The sequence below is a fragment of the Sphaeramia orbicularis genome, chromosome 20, assembly GCF_902148855.1.
Source record: "Sphaeramia orbicularis chromosome 20, fSphaOr1.1, whole genome shotgun sequence".
Lineage (NCBI taxonomy): Eukaryota > Metazoa > Chordata > Actinopteri > Kurtiformes > Apogonidae > Sphaeramia > Sphaeramia orbicularis.
The window spans coordinates 23,866,303-23,887,636 of NC_043976.1; the positions used below are offsets into that span (position 1 = coordinate 23,866,303).

At 42.2% G+C, this 21,334-nt stretch overlaps 1 protein-coding gene across 1 annotated transcript in view; it reads right to left on the minus strand.

The window, feature by feature from the left end:
• Positions 1-16,831, minus strand: part of zfhx4 (zinc finger homeobox 4) — a 79,313-nt gene extending 62,482 nt beyond the window's left edge. The window contains 1 exon segment of the mRNA XM_030123451.1: positions 16,466-16,831. The gene's annotated coding sequence lies outside the window, so the exon portion shown is untranslated.
• Between the last annotated feature and the right edge of the window lie 4,503 nt (positions 16,832-21,334).

Sequence of the window (21,334 nt, forward strand, 5' to 3'; positions counted from 1 at the left end):
GAGTTAGACGGACACATACATGGAGAGAGAGAGAAACTAACAATGAAGCTCAGGTTTTTCTCCACTGCAGAAACAGTTCCCTTCTTTTATTAACAGAAGAACAAAAGAGATGGCCTGAGTCGCTCCTACCTCTGTTTTTTAATTAAGCATGTCCCCTTGCTTTCACACGCATGCACACAGACACCCACACACAAACACACACATAGGCTAAGGTAATTAAACTGGCAGATCAGATCCAGTGAGAGGCAAATAATAGCCCAGGAATGCCTGCATTGGACACCGCTAGTCCTGATGGGAGAGAGAGGCTAAGAGACTCCTTGGCCTATTGTTTTTCACCCCCCCTCCGCTCTACTCTCTCCTGTGTCCCTCCATCTGCTTTTCAGTAGCTCCCTGAGAGACAGTGAAGCGGTCTAAAGCAGGGGATTTCTCCACTGTTTTTCTTTTTTTTCTTTCCCTTTAAGTCCAGTTTTTAAATACAATTCCAGGAGATTGGATGCTGTAACTCTGTAAAGTCAGAAAGTAATCATTATTATCATCACCGGCAAATAGAAATACTGTATGGAACATTAAAAAAAAAAGGGTACAGATGTGTTTTTTTCATGCTTGTTAAGACAGAACAGTGTCACTGAAATGTTAAGTATAACATGTCCAGAGTGCAGACCTGAGGAGCTCCTGGTGATGTCAGGTCTCCTCCTGCTTTTGTCTTTCTGTCAGACTCTCACACATTAGCCAGAGTTGCTGCCTGTTAAATGCCAAACCTGTAATTGCGGCGTCGCCACAGTGCCGTCTTTGTTTACATGGAGATCCGTTAGGTTCAAATTCCTTATTACTTACTGTCTGACATTTTAATGCAAGGGCAGACAGTGAAGTTAATACTGTGGTGAATATTTATAACATCTGTAAACAGTGGTATTAAGACAGACCTGTGCTTTCGGATGGGAAGTTCAGAAATTGTTATTTTCCCTCCACTCATCAAACTGTTTGACGGCATATGTGAAAACAGCTAATAACTGGCAATATTAAATCCAGACTAAATCTTTAAGTTGACCCCTGTGAGCTAGTAAAGTCAAACAACAAAGTCAGAAGGCAGCGTGAGACTATGGCTATGTGTCCATTTCTTGAGGTCTCCTAGAAGGTCATCCCTCTCTCTGCATGTGGCCCCTCAGTCTAACACCAAATCTTCTATCAAAATGTCACCAAGCGTTAGCCAAAGACAAAGGCGAAGGGCGCTGTGAAAGCCTGTGCATCCATCTCCCACTGTCAGCTCCATGAATAGGCCTACTCTAGTCTAATTAGACCTGTTTATTTGTTACCATGCAGAAACGGAGGGATGAAAAACGAAGTGGATGAAGGAGGAGGGGAATTATCTCCTACCTCACAATGCGAGAGGAGCTTCGGCTGCTATCAAAGAGCGCTGAGGCATGCGTGCACAAACACACACATGCACACAATCACTGAAGATGGCCTAATGCTCTCTGTTTAAAGTCTTAAAAGAAAGGAGAGAGGGAGAAAATTGCAAAAGGATGAGTGGGGGAGGGCTTTTGCGTGACCAAGTGTTTTTTGTCTTCTTTACTTCTTAACCTCACAAAGGTTTTTCATGCTGCCCTTGTTTGTTGCCTGGAGGTGTAATATTAGAGGGTAGATGCAGTAGATCTCCTCAATGCCCCCCACACCCTTTTCTGTCCGCCTGTCCTCTTCCTTATGTCTCCCTTGTGAGTAAAGGCCTTCATTAGCAAAAGACACCTTATCATTATTGCAAGGCGCGGCCCAGACACCTTAAGCAAGCACCACTCCATTTAGCACAGGAATCTTGTTCGACAAATTACCTACTCCGCAAAAATGCCTTTTAGCAAATCAAAATCAGAATTACGCCTACACAAGCAATGATCTTTGAGTGTAAAGGGGGGCAAAAAATTGAGATAAAGGTATACAGAAAGGGAGAGAGAGAATAATGAGGAGAAATGTAGAGGACGGAAGTGGCTTTTTCTTTTCCTAGAGCAGGTATGCAGGTTTTACCCCTCAGGTTGATGACAAGTAAATTGGCCTCACTGGTTGCTCAGGTAACATTACACCACTGGCCTCAGGTCCGTACCTGATATTTCATTGTTAGAGAAAAAAATACATCTGGGTCGCATCACAAATAGCCAACAACATGTGAAAAGAGAGATGTCAAAAACAAAAATATATCCAAACAAACTTTATGAGGTCAGGGAAAATTTGGAATCATCAGGGTGTGTTTGTCGGATGGATCCCAAAATCTGATTAAAGATCAGATTACACCAACCCCCAACATCATTCAGTCACTGCTTAGAGGTAACAATCCCACAACAGAGGGTTTCCTATTAACTTTGGTTAAGTTCAATTTTCTCCCAGTAAAGTTTTTTCATTATAATACTTTGGATGTACATCCTTAGTGTCAGCATTAATTTGCTGGTTCTACAGCTTCATAGAGACAAAGTCTAATGGATTAAAGACAACTTTGACTGGATTTAACATTTTTACAAATGGACTTCAGGCTTACACAGTCCAGTCTAAATATATGCGCAAGTCACACGCCTTTGAAGAGGCAATATTTCAAACTAAACTCAAACTGAAACATGAAAATAAACAGTCAGACACTGCTGGGTCGCCGTCACCACTTACTGCCCTTGCTAAAGATTTTTCCAGCATCAAAGGCAAAGCCAATCTACATAGCTAATGCCTGCACTTTTTTTCCTCCCCTTCCTCAAACTCAAAACAGCAAAGACCGAAGGGAGTGAAAAAAGTGGGGATTTTTCTTTTGCCGGCAATCTGGAAACACTCTCTAGTTAATTAGGGTTGATTGGAAATGAACCGCACAAACAAAGGGCAGCCTATGCCCCGGCTATTATGACCGTGCACGCGTACGTACATGTGCACGGGGGGTACTATAACCACCTTAAAGGTGCATGCTGTTAGAGGCTCCCCTTTCTGGACTCTTCCCTTCTTCCCTTTGCTCCTTCACTTAACCCCCCCTCAAAAAAAAAATACTCTCCCCTCCACCTCCACCCCCCAGATTAAGGGAATGCACCGCCAAAGAATGTGTGACGACCTCCACTGCCACGGAGCAAAACTTCCAGCCCCTGACGCCACAAAAGGCAAGAAGGTAATTAAGTTTGAAAGAATAGAAGCACTGCCACAAACAATACGCTAGTGTCCATGGGGAGGGAACGGGGGGTGAGGCAGAAACACATTAACATTCAGTGGCTGGGTGAGAGAGAGGAAGGAGGGCAAAGGGGAACTGAGGATGGCATTCTCTCTCTCTGTGCTTCTCCTGTCTTTCTCTATCACAGCACGACTCGTCTGTTCATTCTTTTTATTTATCTCTCTTTATTTTCTCTCAATCACCCTCACATCTGGTTTGGACTTCCCACGTCCCTCCCAAATCGTCCCCCGCAACAACCACCACCACTACCATACAACAGCTCTCTAATGCTCTGTTTTTGGGTGTTTGCTGTTGCTTGTTGTTGCTCTCTAAGTTTGGGGTTCCCCCCTACAGACAATGCACGCTCTCCTTTCTATTCTAAGTCCAGCTGTCTTTTTTTTTTGTTTTGCAAGGCTACGTTTGACACTTTGCATATGCTGAAGCTTGAGGAAAAACTAACAAACATTATGCCTCTTTGTTACCACCTGAGAGTGCTAAGAGCTAACTAGATTACCACCATACAAATTCACACTCACATACACATGGAGCCACAACATACAAATACAAAACATACACAGGGAGCTTTCATCTTTTTGCCACATCTCCAGTGCAGCAGTTTAACTCAATTAGTAAAGAATGTAATTTTATTTACAGACTCCCAAGTAACTCGTAACACACACATACCCACAGACTCACACAGTATAAGCAAAGTGTCCCTCTCCCACGTGGTTGGAGCTAAGAAAGAAGTATTCATTGCGCATGCATGTGTGTTAGACTGTGTGTGTGTGTGTGTGTGTGTGTATTCGGACAGTGGAAAGATCATGAGACACATTTACGTCAGATGAGTGAATCAGACAAACCATTGCTAATTTCAATGAAGGATTCTTTTGGTGTGAAGATGAGAGGTTAAAACTACAGGAGGGCAGACAAACAGTGGCAACAATAGGCAGGAGAAGAGCAAGGTATGATTAAGCAACATATAACTTGAGCACATGCCTCCACATCTACTGGCCATCTCTTTCTTTCTGCACAGATGAGGAAAGCAAGTCACCAACTAATTGTGGTTTTGCGGCGCTATGTGTTTAGTAATCTGCCTCTCTTTGTCTCTGCATCTCACCAGAGACATGGATTAGTGCTAAAATGATGACTGCTTAATCCTTGATTTGCCTGTGCTAAATAAATATTAATCTAGCCTGCTCATCATGCTCTTGTAAGGTACAACGTACACAATATGAAAGGGCTTAGCTGTTACATAAATCACAGCCTTATCTTTTGGATGAAGCAAAAGCATGAGACCATACACACACATAAACACACATCTCCCCTCTGCAATAATATTGCAAGTTGAAGGGGGTGGCGGAGTGGGATTATTTGCCAAGTGAAATTAATAATCCTGCTAAATACAAAGCCTGAAAAATCTGGTCTCTAAAATGCATGTTTTCTCTTTGGGTGTTTAGATGCACACAACCGTATACTGAGAGAATTTGCCTCATTTGTGTTAATTCAGACCCCTTTCTATGTCTCACTCTTCTGCCCAGTAGGTTTGTTTAGAAAAAAATACCGCTGGGAACATGAAAAATAAAAGCTGCCATTGCTTGACTCTCCCTCTTGCACTCTCTCTCTTAAACACACACACACACACACACTTAAATTGACAAGGCCGTGGTAGTGCAGCGCAGAAGAGGTTAAGCAAACATTGTCCACGTCAGTCAAGGATAGCACACACTCAAAGACAGACACAGAGAGCAGTCTCTGACGCAGGCATTTCACATCCACCTGGCAAATATAAATGGCTGGTTATACTGTATCAACTACCATGAGCCTCAGATTCTCTTATTCGCTTATTTTATGCTATGATAACTGCAACTTTTGTTAAACTTGTGTAACTCCTTTTCTGAGACTCCAAAACAGCTTACTTTATCATGGATGCAGCAATTAAAAATGAAGAACATTAGGGATTTTTTAAAAAGCGGTTGGATTAATTTTCCAAGAGCAGCAAGTCCTGCCGATATTTTAACAGGACTTCTTCTTTTATTAAGCATTACAAATGAATGTGGCAACTCCAGTTACTCATTGCCAGAATGTCATTCCTTTTTAGGGAAGGAAAAATGTCATAAATGTTACCCTATTTGGTGAAATATTTCTATTAGTATCAAATGACATTGAATAGACTGAACAGACAAAATATGATACTGGTTCTGTTTGTGACAGCAGAAGCTAAATATTGGTCAATATATCACGCAACAGCATTCAGTCTTAAATGAAAGTATTGCTTTGTTATCTGACGTCTGTGTCTAAGTCAGCTGATTTCTGTTTGTGTAACTTGTGGAAGAGAAGAGAAGAGAAGAGAAGAGAAGAGAAGAGAAGAGAAGAGAAGAGAAGAGAAGAGAAGAGAAGAGAAGAGAAGAGAAGAGAAGAGAAGAGAAGAGAAGAGAAGAGAAGAGAAGGAGAAGAGAAGAGAAGAGAAGAGAAGAACATCTGCTTTAACAGGAAGGATATACAGAAACACCTTGCTATTTGGACAGATATTTCTCGGACATGTCGACCGAGTGTTTCAGTTCTTTTCCAGGGGTAACAATAAAGTTTAAAGTTCAAACCCCCACTGTTTTCCAAAGACAGTACTCGGCGGGACCCTAGCCCTGTTATTATCTTCATAAACATAATCATAGGGCAGGTATCCTGACTGACGCCATGAGCTATGTGCCCCTCACTGAAACATCTCCCGAGCACTTCTCTGACACGCCACATAAAGACTATTAATGTCTTGAGCATTTCAACAGAGCAAAAAAAGGGCAGGCCTTGCATTAAGACAAGGCACAGATGAACACCCATTTAGGCACTTGTGTACGGAGATGGGAGCAGGCATAAGCAACTTGTGGAAAAACACACAAAAAACAAATGCACACATACCTTTTAGCTTTCCAAGAGCTCAAATACTCGTGACAGGTCTAATTTCTGGACCCAGGGAATTACTAATTAACTTAAGCTTTTGGCTCTCTATTTAATTAGAGAGGTCTCCAAATGAACTTTAGACCAAAGCCATTTGCTTTTTAAACAAACCCCCTTTTTCTGACAGCTGTTGTGAGTTTGCCCTCTTCTCACAAAAACCACAAGGAAAGCACAGTTGTTATTTATGCCATCATAGGCTCTTTTTCTGGTTACCGTGGGAGGGAAGAAAGAAAATGGGGGGAGGAGAGGGGGGGAAAAAAATGAGCAATGGAGTTGAAAAGTGTACATTTTAATTGGATTTCACTACAAAAAAACAACTGTCAGATGTAATTAGCGTGGTTTTAGATTAGCACCGCAATATTCCTTTATCAAATAAACACCATGTCACGCAAATCCAGGGCCAGCCCGCTGAGAAGGAGCGTAGATGAAATGGACCCATTACTTTGCTCTTCGCCATAGGAAATAAACTCTATTAGATATGTGACACAAAAACATATTGAAAACCTAACATTAAACAAAAACTAAAAACAATGTGTATTTACTGCTAATTAACTGTGTGAAATGATCTTCCATTCCGGTTTTTCTTGTTGTTTTATATTGAGCACATGTCTATATGTCTATATGTATGCGGTGTGTGTGTTGCACTGCTTTTAATGTGACAACCAGGGGAGCACAGAGGTCAATGATAAGGCAGCTGAAGACCAGAGTCAGCAATATCACTCTTTTTTCCTCTCTCCCTCAGCACAGATTATGCCTACAGCAAAGCCAAATAAAAAAATACATATAAATGCATATATTTATGTTTATGTTTATACATGTGCCATATTGTATGAATGTGCCTTTATATACTGTATATAAAGGTACAATCACACAAGCATTTACTGTTGTACTATAATAATATCCATGCTTTTACTTTAGCAGTTTTCCAAGGCTGTATGAGGTGGAATCTCTTCAACAAACCAAAATTAACACAGAAACATCCATCACCACATTATGACACTTGTTTGGGTATTGTGTTAAGGAAGAGGTCCATTCTTCAACTATACTTTGCTTTTTTAACAATTCCTCCTAAGCCTTCCTATATCTGCTCATCTAAGCTGGGATGAAACACAGCAAAACTCCCCTCTTTATTTAGTCTAGTGGCAGAGAGCTGATACATCAGTGAAACCGCTGACAAAACCAGCCCTGTTAATACCTACAATTTCATATACAAGAACATTCCTACGCCTGCTCTGCTCTTCTTCTTTACTGTCACAGAAAAAGGAGTCTTGTGTCTATGTGTGTGTGTTTTTTTTTTCCTTTTTAAAAGCAAATAATTAAAGATTATTCCAGTGCTGGTGCCAGGCCAGAAAAAAATGGCAGGGTTTGGGAGGGATGGTGTTGGCTAGAGTCTCCTCAAGGGATTTGTGGAGATACTTGCTTTCTTGCCTGTATTAGATTAGACTGAGACCTACACTGGAAAAGATATCCATTTTTTCTTTTTTATCCCATAACATATACCATGCTAGAGCGACTACTCAGTTCTACTACTAACAACACCACTAATAATAATAATAATAATAATAATAATAATAATAATAATAATAATAATAACAGTAATAATAATAATAATAATAATAATAATAATAATAATAATAATAATAATAATAATAATAATAACAATAAAATTATTTGGATGTTGCCATGCAGCTAGGACTATAATTCCTCCTGGTAAAATTCATCTCATCTCTCATTACACTGTTTGTTTAAGCCCACAAGTCATGCATAATTAATTACCCACTCATTCCCAGACGAGCCCTGCCAATGGCCTTGATATCCCCATGTTATTGCCTTTAGGAATACCATATGCCAATCATGTTGCATATGAGATATACAACCTTATACAGACACATGACATGTTACATACAGACACTTCATGTGAAATGCAGAGAAAGTAAGAATGATTGAATGCAGATAAGCTGGTAGGAAAATAGAACTCCTGCTATCTAATGTGGAATCAAAGCATTTTCTATTCAATTTGCTGCTTTCCACAGATATATAAAATACCACACTCTTATTTTTTTTCCCCTTAAAGTCTATTAACGTGCATATGTCATGTGACCAGGCTCTCTGCTTCTTCAATCCCTGCCTTTGTCTTAGTCCAACAGGGAAGAGAATGTATCATTTGTCATGAGACCTCTTGCGCTATTGTGGTGTATCTTTTCTCAAACCTGGAGAAACTTAGTCATTCATCAACTTTTTTTTCCCTTCTCAACACTTAGAGCTTGTCTTTTCAACTTCTGTTGGAATGAGGTATTTGCACATTTTTCTGTTTTTGTTTTTCCCTGCCAGGTTTTACAGCTATGAAAATACTTCTAAGAGCAATCAATAGAATGTGGCATATAACCTTTTGTACGGTGCATTATTTTGTTGGTAAGTACAACAGGGACAAAGCGTTCTAAAATAAAAAGCCTGCTGAACTCTTTGTTGAATAAGTAAGATGAGGACTTTGAGGTACTCACATGGACCTAAAGTGTCCTTCACACTGAGTGTTACTGGGAACATAGAGGACAAACTATGCCAAAATCTCAAAGGTAACTGCATATTAATGCCCACACTGAATATAAAAATAAAAAGAATGTTAATACCCACGTACTAAAATAAAGGGGAAGTTGATTCATATCAAAGACAAATGTGTTTCTCTTTTCACTCAAATTGCTCAGTCACTGTTTGCTATGAACTCCCCTCCCTACCTGACATCCATGCCTGTCAACAGAAAAAGAACATCCAGAGATGCAAATGAAAGACGAGACAGAAAGCAACCGAGAACATGAGACAGATACACCAACAGAGAGACAGAGAAAAAGCAAATCAGCGAGACAATGTAAGAGAAAGAAAGAGGCTCATTTTTTCACCAGCCTATTTTATTTGACCTAAACCTGAGAATCTCAGCCACCCCCGGGGCCCACAGGACCTCAGATCAAACAGAGAGAGTCCTCAAAAACACGGCCCCGATTGTTCTTTCCCCACCCTACAAAATCCCCCCACTTCCACTTTGAAATGAAAAGAATAAACATATTATTCTAAATGAAATACCCAGACCCATGTTTTTCCACGGCTAATATCCTGTACGGGATGGCTGATGCAAAATAGGCAGGAGAGCCTGAGAACGGGACGGAGCACAGAGGGAAGAGAAAAATCCCCCTCTTTCTATTTTCCCTTAAGAGACTGATGAAGGCCTGGTGAGATGAGAGAGAGAGAAATGCAGACACAGAGATGTGTGTAAGAGAGAGAGAGAGAGAGAGGGAAAGAGAGTAACGCAATCCTGACTGGCGCAGGACCAACAGCAACAAAAACATTTAGATAACCGCGCTCAATAATGAACGATTTCAATGAGGACAAAAATTACATTTCCTACAGATAACATGCCCCCTTCCCATAACAGAGCCAAAAGAGCCTCCAAACCACGTCATGCTCAACAGCGGTGCACTGGAGTATTATGTTAGGGGAGGGCTGTAGTAACTATATTAGTATCCTTTTACCCCGCCAGAGACAGTACTTTACTCGTTGCAGAAAGATGGAGTTGGTTGAGCTGCGAGAGACAGGGAGAAATATAGACTGTATGACAACTTGACTAGGTTCACTGGAAAAGCAACAAATCACACTTCAACAGACTCGGCTTGAGCTATAACACTAGCAGCGCCGTGGCTCAAACGATTACCGATTCGCAATACACACTACAAGGGCCACTCAAAATAACACTCCACATACACATAACCAAGGATCGCGGCAGCGCACTTGATCCTCACAGGTGGTGTGGGTCACAGCGAGAACGCCATCCCCACCTTTCCCATCCACTAAGCACTCACTTCCTTTCATGCCAGAGTCTGTCAAGTTGTTTGAGAGGGGAAGAGGCAAGAAAAGAGAAGATATAGCGTGGAAAGGAGACAGAGAAAGAGAGAGGGAGTCTTTGTCCTCCTCCACTCAGCTCCAGCACGTTTCCTCCTCGGGTCGGGCCAGCATTAACATATGAAAGACGAGGGAAGGCGTGCAAAAGGTCAAAGAAAGAGGATCCTGTCCAATGAGACACAACAAAAACAGGCCACACCGGCCTTTGTGGCGTTCATGTTCTCCACCACCCAAAACTCACGCCCCTCCCTCGACCCTGGATCATTTCCATACGCCAGATGCAGTAGCAATGATGACGGTTGATCATAAATTACTCACAAAGTCGAGTCGGGTCACATGGAAGTCACAGTGGCAATTTTAAGCTGCGTCACCAATCTTGTGCCCCCTCCTGCCACCCCAACCAGCGCTCATACACAAATGCAGGCATTCAGATAAAACACACCTGCCTCACAATTCCACACTTGCCTCTACCTACACAAAATCCGACCAAATCCTTAGCAAACATCTCAATAAAAGGAAAATGTAAGAACAGTGTAGTTTGATTTGATCCATAAAAGCCGCTCCCTTCCTTCCATGTAAATGCTACCTGAGCCACATCCATCCACTACATAATTGCACACTCTAGTGCTTCAGGGATGCAGTTTAGTATATACATGCAGGCTTAGGAAGACTGGAGTTTACCAGTCTCTACAGTAACTCCATTATCATACATATTGCCTCACATGACAGCTTCCATCTGCTGGCATCCGATCAAACAGCCAAAAACACCAGCCTGGTGTTTCCGGGGTCCTCTCCTGCAAACACAGTCCTCTACCGGCAACAGCGGCCAGAGACAGAAGGACTGGAGGGAAGAGAGGGAGGGAGAGAGAGAAGAGGGGTAGAGCATTTCATCTCTCTTTCATCTCTGTCACCCAGTCAAGCGTTCAATGCCCCATTCAGCGCCTGCCCAGCATTATGCAAAATAATGCTAATCCCCTTTCCCGTGCTTTCACACTTGTATAAACCGCCGTTCCTGCCTCTGAAAAGCAATTATATCAGTTTACGTTCCTGTCAAAAAACAGGATTAGCATGCAAGTACTAGTAGCACCAACTAGGCCCAATCTCTATCCACCTTTGGCTAGTGGGAAGCACAGAACATTAAATGTTTGTCCACCCTCCCTCTTAAAAAAAGAAAGTCCTGCTGCTTGGTTGGGGGTAGCTATGAAGATGTGTTGTAATTAGATATTTGGATGGAATTAAAAGAAGGCCTAAAAGTTTGAAAGGCAGAACTTCAAGTCCCTGCTGTTTGGGCTCAAGCTTTTATTTGCCAGAATCTCAGTCTTGTACAATAATCAAAAACAAATTCAACTGTGTCAGTACACAGAGCCACACCAGTTTCGGTCACAGACTTCCTTCACAGACAGCAGTGTGTTACACATGTGACACATGCAGACTGACACAACTGAACTGTTGTTGTCATCCCCTCCGACACATTGCTGCCACATGCACACAAGCTTGCCAATGCACGAGTGCACTTGCAAACACATAAACATAAAGCGCACAAGGAAAGATGGCAGAGTATTTTTGAATATGCAAATGCTTGTAGAAGTGGAACATGTGTAAATAGGGGTCATTGTGAGCTGGTTTAATCTGGACAGTTGGGCCTCTCTCACTTTCTCTCTCTCTCTCCCTCTCCCATGTTTTGGGGAGAAGGACACACACCCATCTTTAGTGACGACAGATCAGGGGACATTAGTCAGCACAATTAGCCAGGTCGTCATGGTGACTAATGAAATTGAATGAAATGAAATTTGGCAAAGCGGCCAGCCAGCGACTTAAATGGGCCAGTTATGTGCTAGCACGGGGTGCTGGCTCGCTGGCTGCTGGCTGGTTGCCTTACACACACCCATTATTCTCTTTTCTGCCGTGGTGGCACAATGGAGTCACTTGTATCTTAGCCGATACCCACCGGCGGTACAAGCTCTCTGCCTGACAATTTGCATATGTTAATATAATTAAGTGCTAATTACACTAAAACTCGCATATTCACAAGCACCCTCCCCGGGAGCAACGGAGGGGCTTGATCTCGTTCCAAGTCTTTAACCCTCCTCCGCCTCTCGCACAGTGTGTGTGATAGAGAGAAAGCGTGCGTATGTGTGTGTTAGTGGTGGTGCCCCAGGGCTGACACAGGAAGCCCCCCTCTTTGAGACACAATGCTGAGCTGGTGTGGACTTCTTAGCTTCTCCCCCTACAGGCCTCCTGAACCAGGAGACCCTGACACTTCTACTGCCAACTGTCATCTTTCATACACACACTCAATACACAACCAAGAGAATATCACTTCTTAAAATATTAAGCTGTTAGATCGCTATTTGCATTAGAAACGAATGGCTTTAAACAGCTGTGTAATACATGCTGAATAAAACAGATACATGAGTTTGAAAAATACAACTTTGCCCTTCATGATGTGCGAAAAATACTGTACGCAGACATCTCAGACTGAGATTATAACTACATTGCTTCGGATACAAACTCCTAAATTGATTAATTTATTTTTACTTTGGAAAATTGAGCCACCCCTGATGTGTGTGACGAGAATGCGGAATATGTTCAATATTAAATCTACCCAAGGCTGGAAACCAGAATCATAGCAGCTATTTGAACCATAGATAGGAGACAAAAAATCTACATGATTCCCCCCAGTGAGTATGCGTGTATGGATGTGAGAGTGTGTGTAGGCCTGCCGTTTTGATAATGGAGGACAGGCAGTTGTGCTTTTCACATCGTAATGGCCGTGAATCGGGGAGGAAGCCAAGCGGTCGTGCTACAATTAGGGCTCTTTTGTGCCTCTTCCTCTGTCTCTTTCTCCCTCTCTTTTCTTGTTTTCACTCGCTGACACTCTCCCTATCAAGGGTATGTTAAAACAGACTACTCTGCTCTGCTGCAAAGCCTGAATGAGGAGAGAAACTGTGGGGTGAGTGGGGGGAAATTCACACTGTGCTGCTGGACATGCACATACACATGCATGCACACACGCACCAGATGGTACAGGAAGGAGGATTAAATAAACACACATGCACAGACACACACCTATTGGCAGACAGACGCCTCCGTGTGCGCTGTCCCTTAATGAATGTCTATGGGGAGTCAAAGGGTCCAAGCTCATTTAGTTGACTCTCAATGAGATGCAGTATTATGACTATGGTAATACACCCCTCCCTTCCCCAATAATCATACACAGGTCATTGTGTCAAAGTGATTCATTTCTATCACACACATACGCCAGATGTTATTACGCAGGAGAGTAAATCTCTCCAGTGGATGTCAATGGGCTTCTATGCAAAAAAGGCAAAAAGTGGAGGTGAAAGAGAAAAAGAAAAAAATATATTGTTATAGCAGTCCGGCGTGTAGTAAGCTATGCTGTTCGCTCAACCATGACGGCTGGTAATGCAGGTTTGGATGTAGCTTTGTGTGTGTGTGTCTTTGAGGGGGGAGCCCCCCTTCACTAATACCTGCTACTCGGATTACCACAGCGTCTTAAGTATTCAACCGGACTCATATTTTCCCTTTCTGCCTTTTTAGTCAAATTGGCTGTCTTTACACTGTAAAGAAGCGGTATAGCCCTCCTTACTAAGGGCCTATGGGGATCCACGAAGAAGAACATTAAAATGCAGCGATAGCCTTGTTGCAAAGCTCCTCTCTATTTCTTTCTCTCTCCCTCTCTCTTTCTGCAGCAAAGACTTCTAAATCATCCAGCCTCCTCTATTAGACGGGAGACTTATTGAGGTAGAAACCATAAAAAATGAAGAAGGGAAATTTAATCCCTGAAATATTGATTTGCACATTAATATCAGATAGGCAGAGGGCAATCTAGCCGGGTGGAAATGACACATTGTCGACCCCTAGGAGAGGCCCGAGCCAATCTTCTAGCTGCATGTGTCTTGGACCCAGGAGTTATAGGACAGACTCAGCCCCTGTCTTCCTCTCTTTCTCGCTCTCCCATCCTCTCCTCCTCCCAGTACCCGCTCATCTCTCTTGCCCCCCTTCATCCACACCCTTAATGAAGGCTGCAATGCTGAAAATGCATTAGCTTTTAATAATCAAGAAGCATTTTGAAGCCAACAGCTATTGTCCTCCCAGGGCTGTCTGCCCATCTCTCACACTATATGTTTTTTATCGCTCCTCTTTGTTGCTACGGGTAAAATGAACATTGCAAGCTGCTTAACTAACATGCAGAGATATACACACCCTGGCTTTGATAGTGCAAAGACACTACACACTGAAAAACAAAACAAGGGGCCTGGGCTTCTGCAAACATAAACTGAAAAAAAAAAAAATCTCTCATTTCAAAACAAGAAAAATAACAGATTCTGTTACTAAAGAGTGAGACAATACCATCATTAACTGATGAAATTCATTGCAATTAGGCAATATCATCTTCTCCCCTAATTTCACTTTTCTTTAGGCCTGGGACTGAAATTTTCTGTGAAAATTTGGAATTTTATGCAGATGCAATTAAATTGTCTGACTGGACAGAAGATCCATCGTGTTCTCCTCAAAAACACCAGTTTTCAAAATTAATCAATCTATAAAATTGATTTGAAATAAGCTACCATTTAATTAAGAGAAAAACAGGAAAAGGCTGTTTTAATTCATTCTTTATATTACATTCCTGCACCCGTCTACACTTAAAATGTAATAATAATAATAATAATAATAATTATTATAATAACAATAACAATAATAATAATAATAGGCCTAATTTGCCTTTAATTATTCAATAAAACCCCATATTTGATTTTTACATTTATCTCACATTCTGTAAAAAAACAAACAAACAAACAAACAAACAAAAAAAAACTAAACAAAAACAAACCTAAGCGAATAATGTAAAAAAAAAAAAAAATTAAAGTGTAATAAATCTGTGGAAACTTTAAAGGTTTCGATTTTCGGGGACAGATCCGCGCTAAAAATCCAACAGACAGAAAAGCCGTGTAAAAACAGACTGTAATGTATAAAGGTCGTCTATCCTGTATTGACGCACCGTTCATTTGGAGCAAATTCAGTCCCTCCACGCACAAACACTCACACTCAGTCCGCCGTACATACCCGGGTTGGAAACTGACTGGCCCCTTGGCCCTGATGTTTTGGTTTTTTTTTTTTTTTTTCCTCCCGTGCGATCGATGTCCCCCCTGTCACCGTCGCGTCCCAATCTGAGCCAAGTCTATCTACCTCCCTCAAAAAAAAAAAAAAAAAAAAAAAAAAAAAAAAAAAAAAAAAAAGACAGCCACCAGGGCGCAAAAATACCTGAGAACCCCTACCCCTGCGCTGTGTTCCCTCTAAATTATTACAAACCTAAGATACCTGACAACTCCAAGAAGATCCTACAACCGGCATCTGTGGGAATTAAGATATTTATAGGAGAAGAAAAACTATCCCTCCGACTCGGATGAGTATCGATGCTGGAAATGGGACTTAGAGGTTATTGATGGAAAGGGGAATTCGCAGGTATCGATGTAAATACAATTAAAGTGTGCATTTGCATTATACTCTTTGAAATGTCGGTGCAAAAGAACACCAGTGGGACCCAGGAGTTGGCTGACTCTGGGAGGACTCGCCGTGCAGTCAGCAGCCCAGCGATCGCTCTCCCTCCTGGGTGACGCAGCCACCCACGCCTCGGTAAAGAAGTCAGACTACTTTAAAAGCGCAGCAGGTACAGATGGAAGGACTGTGATCGGCAAATGCACGACTACTTTTCTACTAATCGTGTAACAAAGGTGCTCCTGGGGAAATGTGAAAGATTCTCACTTGTACAGGCGGACGTGCTCGTATCGGGAGGCTGGCTGGTCGTGTCACTTCGGCTGTGAATGCCTGGAAGGTGCATGAAAGCCAATGCGCTACAACTGACTTTCAGCTGCTCGGTACCGCTGAAAGATGCGTAAAAATTCAACATCGGTAGGGTTGGAGGCTGAGATTTTGGACTTGGGAAGTGGTGGGAAGCGTAAAGCCCGGACCCCTCGAGAAACAAGCTGAAAGCGGACATGTCCGAGGGATCGGACTCCTGGAAAGGCAGCCCCATATCCGCACTGCAAAACCCACTAAACGGGAGCAACGATCCTCCGGGACTAGTCGCTGCCCCTTTAGTGCAAATGCCCGATGTAAAAACTCAGTAACACATGCGTAAACTTTGAAAAAGACACCTCTGGACGTGGTATCCTGCTGGAATACCACGGACACATGCGTAAGAACGCCTCCGACCCTGTCAGCGGCTTGTTTTATTGTAGCCAAAGCGCTTGAGTTGCACTAACATCACGATATCCGCCTCTGTTCTGGACTAAAAACACCCAGCACCTGTTATCCAAACAGCCCCGATGTCAAAGATCCACCAGCGAGACGAATAATCGATACACGACCCCTAAATTTAACACACACACCCCAAACTACTCAATAAAAGTTAAAGGGAGAGGTGTAAAGGAAAAAACTTACTTTCTTCCCCCTCCAAAGCCGTCACCTCCGCTTCTCTCTTTGCTCTTGGGTTTATAAAACAGTCACATCCAGCGGCTTGCGTAATTGGACAATCAAAACGTGGAAAAACAGGGAAAATTACAATAATCCTCCAACTTTATATTGGGAAAAGGGGTAAAATCACAAATGTCAAGCGTTTAGAGAGCTATCCCTTATTTTGGTTCCGGTGGCGGTGAAACGACGTGTCGACGGGCTGCCTCGCAGTTTCTCTTGTGGACGGGGGTCGGGAAACGGAGGAAAGGAAATGAAAATCCGATATGTCTTTATTCTGCTAATTATTATCGTTTTAGCCCTGTTTAAAAAAATGGCTGATTAAGTTGAGTGCGCATGTCTTTGTGTGTCTATTTCCCGATATGCACTCTGGGAATGGGTAGAGAGACAGAGAGAGAGAGAGGGCGAATGAGTGAGAGAGAGAGAGAGAGAGAGGGAGGGAGAGAGAGAGAGAGAGAGAGAGAGAGAGAGAGAGAGAGAGAGAGAGAGAGGGAGGGAGCAAAAGAGAGACCGGGAGGGAGGGAGAGAGAGGAGAGAAGTGTAATTAGTGAGTTGATCAACAGTCTCCACATTGCAAATGACGCGCACACGGAGCCCTGGCGGCTGCATAGGTCTGTGCGCGCAGAAAAATCCTTTTGTATGGTTTCTCTCGAAGGGCCAAATCACATGTAGAACAATGGGCAACCGCTTCCTGCACTCAAAACAGACTCGACATACAATTACTTAGAAGTACTTAGAAGTCATCTTTCTGTATAAAAACAACTTTTGCAGAGCTAAGAATGATCCGCCGCGGATTCCTTCTATTTCTTTTACCATAAACGCAACACTAGTGTTTTGTTTAGTTGCTGCTTCCACTTTATGTCACATCACCTTGTATTTTTTTTTAACTAATATTATTTTTAATTAATGATGAAGCTACCGGTGAATTGCTAATTCTAAAATGCGCACAGTAAAAAAAATAAATAAATAAAAAAAAATAAAAAGGTTTGCGGACTCCGGGAAATGGCACAGCAGACTTGTAGGAGTTTCTCCGAGATGTGGAGCAATTTTAGAAAATGAATGAAACGTGAACTTTGTGAATGACACTTTTTTTTATCAATAATGTGGATGGAAAAGCAGACAGTAGAGCACACCTGAGGGAGGGAATCAAAACCACAACACCGTCAGTGCCACGCACCAAAGCGGGCCTGCACACACTAAACACATTTAAGTGGAATATTAATTAAGCACAAAATCCATTCACACATCAGAGTAATTTGAATGTAATGTGAATACTTTTTCTATTGCAACTTATAATATGCTCCCTTTTCAGTCAGTGAGGGGAATGTCTGTGATCTGTTGCATATATGGTACATACAAACAGTGAAGCCATAAAATCAAAGCCACAATGCTTCACGGTAATCCACCACATGTTGGAAAGTCATCACTGCCCTTTCGGGACCGCTGAGGCCCCGTGTGGGTTCAGTAGAGCCAAACTGCAAAATCCAATACAGGGTCACACTAAAATTCTCCTCTCTATTCAAAGCTGTATTTACTGGCGTTTACGTTTAGTGTACTTGTAAAGTGCACCGCTCTGCTGGCCCTATATCCTTTCAATGCAAACCGTTTACTCTGTGTTTCCCCCGGTTTCCTAATAGTGGCTTTTGGGCAAGAGGAAGACTTTACACAGTCTCAATCGGGGAGAAAATCAAGAGATCTTGTTCGCCTTCATGGAAAAAAAAATCGAAGCTGGGGTGAATTGAACTGCATGAGCCGGGGCTTGGGATGTGATGATAAGGCTGCTGCTGGCAAGTGAACTACTAGGTCTACTTTGCAGCCACATTGACTAGACTGCACCCATACCAACTGGATCCTTAAGAAGCCAAGAGATCCGAGCCCGACCCGACCCGAGGCTGTTTATTCTGGGTTTAGAGAGGTCTCTGACAAAGGGGGTGGGTGGGTCGAGGTGAGGAACAGAGGCGTCACTTTTCACCCGGATCCAAGGCTCCTGCTGCTGCCGCTACTGCTGCAGCTGCCTCCCTGTCCTCCAGGGGGGTTTTCTAGCCTGTCAGCCATGGGAGGCGTCGCTCACAGACGGCTTGGAGAATCGAGTCTACCCGGTGCTGCAGCAGACGCGCAAAAAGTCCACCGGGGCCATGCGTCGAGTCTTCCTAAAGCTGAATGGACTGGACCTATTTCTCATTTGCGACTCTATGCACCTTATCGGAAGCTTTTTTTTTTTTTTTTTTTTTTTTTTTTGCATGAGCATCTGCAAATATGAACGGAAGTACTTATTTTTCACTTCGTAGTGGTTCAGTTTGTGCGTTGTGTAGCAATTTTCAGCGGAGTTTCGTTTGTCGTTTTTATTTGTTTCCAACAAGAAAGGAAGAAAGTACAAAGCGGATTTAGAGAACTGATATAGGCTGGCGCTTATCTTAACCTTCTGCGTTTTGTAAATCCCCCCGGTCTCCACCCTCCCCCTATCCCTGCAGACGATGCTCTTTCTCCGGCGGACCGCTTGACAATAGACCGCGTTAACTAATATTTCGCCCCATTTCCATATCAGCCGCATCCTCAATTAATTATAGATTTTTATCTGTAAACTGCGCTCTGGTGTCTGTGCGTGCGTGCTTGTGTGCGCGTCATCGTGCGTGTGTGCGTGTATTTGTGTGTAACAGACTAAATAAATTGCAAAAAATATTTCCCAGCATGACCAGAAAGGTAAATCAGGATGCATGAACTAAATTGTTAATTCGAGTGTAATTCGAATATGTTAAATGCGCCGTGTTTGTGCGCTTTTTCTAATGCGGTCATTGATAAATAAACGGCTGCGTTAAAGTCTCATTGTGATCTTGTGCAACTTCTGTGGATCAATAACTTTTCAATTGTCCGGAGATATTACCACATAGGCTTGGGACCCTTTGGGATGCCATGGGATTAGAGTATTGCTCATTCATTAATCTATTTTTCTATCCTACCTGACCCCTGGATTGACATCTGTTTTAATTTGATTTGTTGTATATTTTTTGAAGCGACATTAGTCCAGTTTTTCCTTCCGTCCTGATGTTGACTACAGTCACCTGGTCAGTGTTTTCTGGATGTGCGTGCGGACTTCCACCTTGTTTGTCCTATGCGTCGGCGCCCTCATGGGGTTGTATGACTGACCCCTGTACCTCATCAGGGCACACACCAAAACCACTCAAAAAGCCCACAGCTTCCACCCGCTACCTGTCACAGTGACCCACTGGCCAACTCTCGTCCAGCAAACACACGCACAAACCAGCTTTACACAGGCCCAAGAAACAGACAATCACAACTTAAACCTGACTCTTGAAGCGCGTCACAACAATAACAGATTTTGCTTATCTTTCAGGAATAATAAAGCTCAATTAAATCCAAGTTCAAGCAGTTTCGTTTTTTCTGAAATATGTGCAAAAATAAAAAAAAATATGTTGTAACCACAAGAAAATCAGATTTTGACAGAGAAATCCACTAAATATGAAGTCACATGGAAGCTGTTACCTCTAATAAATTAATGCACAGAGTTACAAATCTATAAATTGCTGAAATTAATAAAAAAAAAAGACAACATGTTCTTTGATTTTAGCAAAATTAATGTGTGAAAAAATGTTTAACTTGTTTGCAAACTAAACATTCCACAGAGAAATGGGCAGAAAAATTAGATCATATATAAAATACATATTTGGCCATAAAAGGAAAAACGGAGAAAAACAGTGCAACAAAATGAACTTTTTTGCCCATGGATACTCAACATGAACTCTCCCGACAATTTCACTCTCTGCCCAAAAGCTATCAAACAACGCTCCATAAATATGCAATCGTTATAAAAACTTCAAATTTACCTCATCTTACCTCTTTTAAATCCCAAAAAAAGCATAAAGCATAATAAGCCATTCACAGAGAAGGTAAATAAAAATGTAGACTCTTGGTACCTTTGGTATAAAGCATTCCGTTTTTCTTCTTTTCTGTCTTTCTCTTGCTCAGTAGCGATCCGATAATAGCATATGGAAAGTGTTTTCAAAATGCCCAGATTTGGCACATTGTCATTGAAAAGAGAGGAGCGCAGTGATGCGGTGCTACAACAGGGGAAATGAGTTGCGGATTGGACGCAGCCCGCCTCGGTGCGGACTTATCCCACTTTAATTTAATATTCCGCAATCACACACACTAGTGATGGCAAATAATTCAAGGAGAAATTCAGAGGGAAGGAAATGCTTTTGTGTGTGTGTTTTTTTTTTTTTACACCACTTTATTTGATTAAGGAGAGAGGCAGCACAATATTGTGTCTTTTTCACCCCGTTTCCCTTCCTCTCTGCCTTCCCCCTCCCAAGTCAGTTTTTTTTTATATTTTTAGACACAAAACAATAGATATTTATTTGTTTGCATTTAGATCATTTATTCAAAAATCAACAACTCCGACTTCTCTGGGCATCGGTGTCACACTGGAATCATCCCTAACATAAAATCGAGACCCATAAACGCTTGTTTGTAAAACACTGAACCCAAAATCAATGTATTGGGACATTTCAATCGATTATATAAACGAAAATCCATACGCAACATGAGACCGGTATCAGCCCACTCTTCCGCTCCCTTTTAAAGAGAGAGGGAGCGAAAGAGAGGGAGGAAGAGAGAGGGAGAGAGAGGGAGAGAGAGAGAGGGGGGAAAAGCAGGGAAGAGAAAAAAGGAAGAGCTTGTAGTGCCTGAGCTAAAAACAAAGACTGTCAATGCAGCCCTTTGCTTTAGCCTGTTAGATCAGGGCTTTTCCACTATTTTCATGTCAAGGACCCTGAAATGGACACACCTTGTGCCAAGGGTCCTGTTTTAATTGGAGCTTGT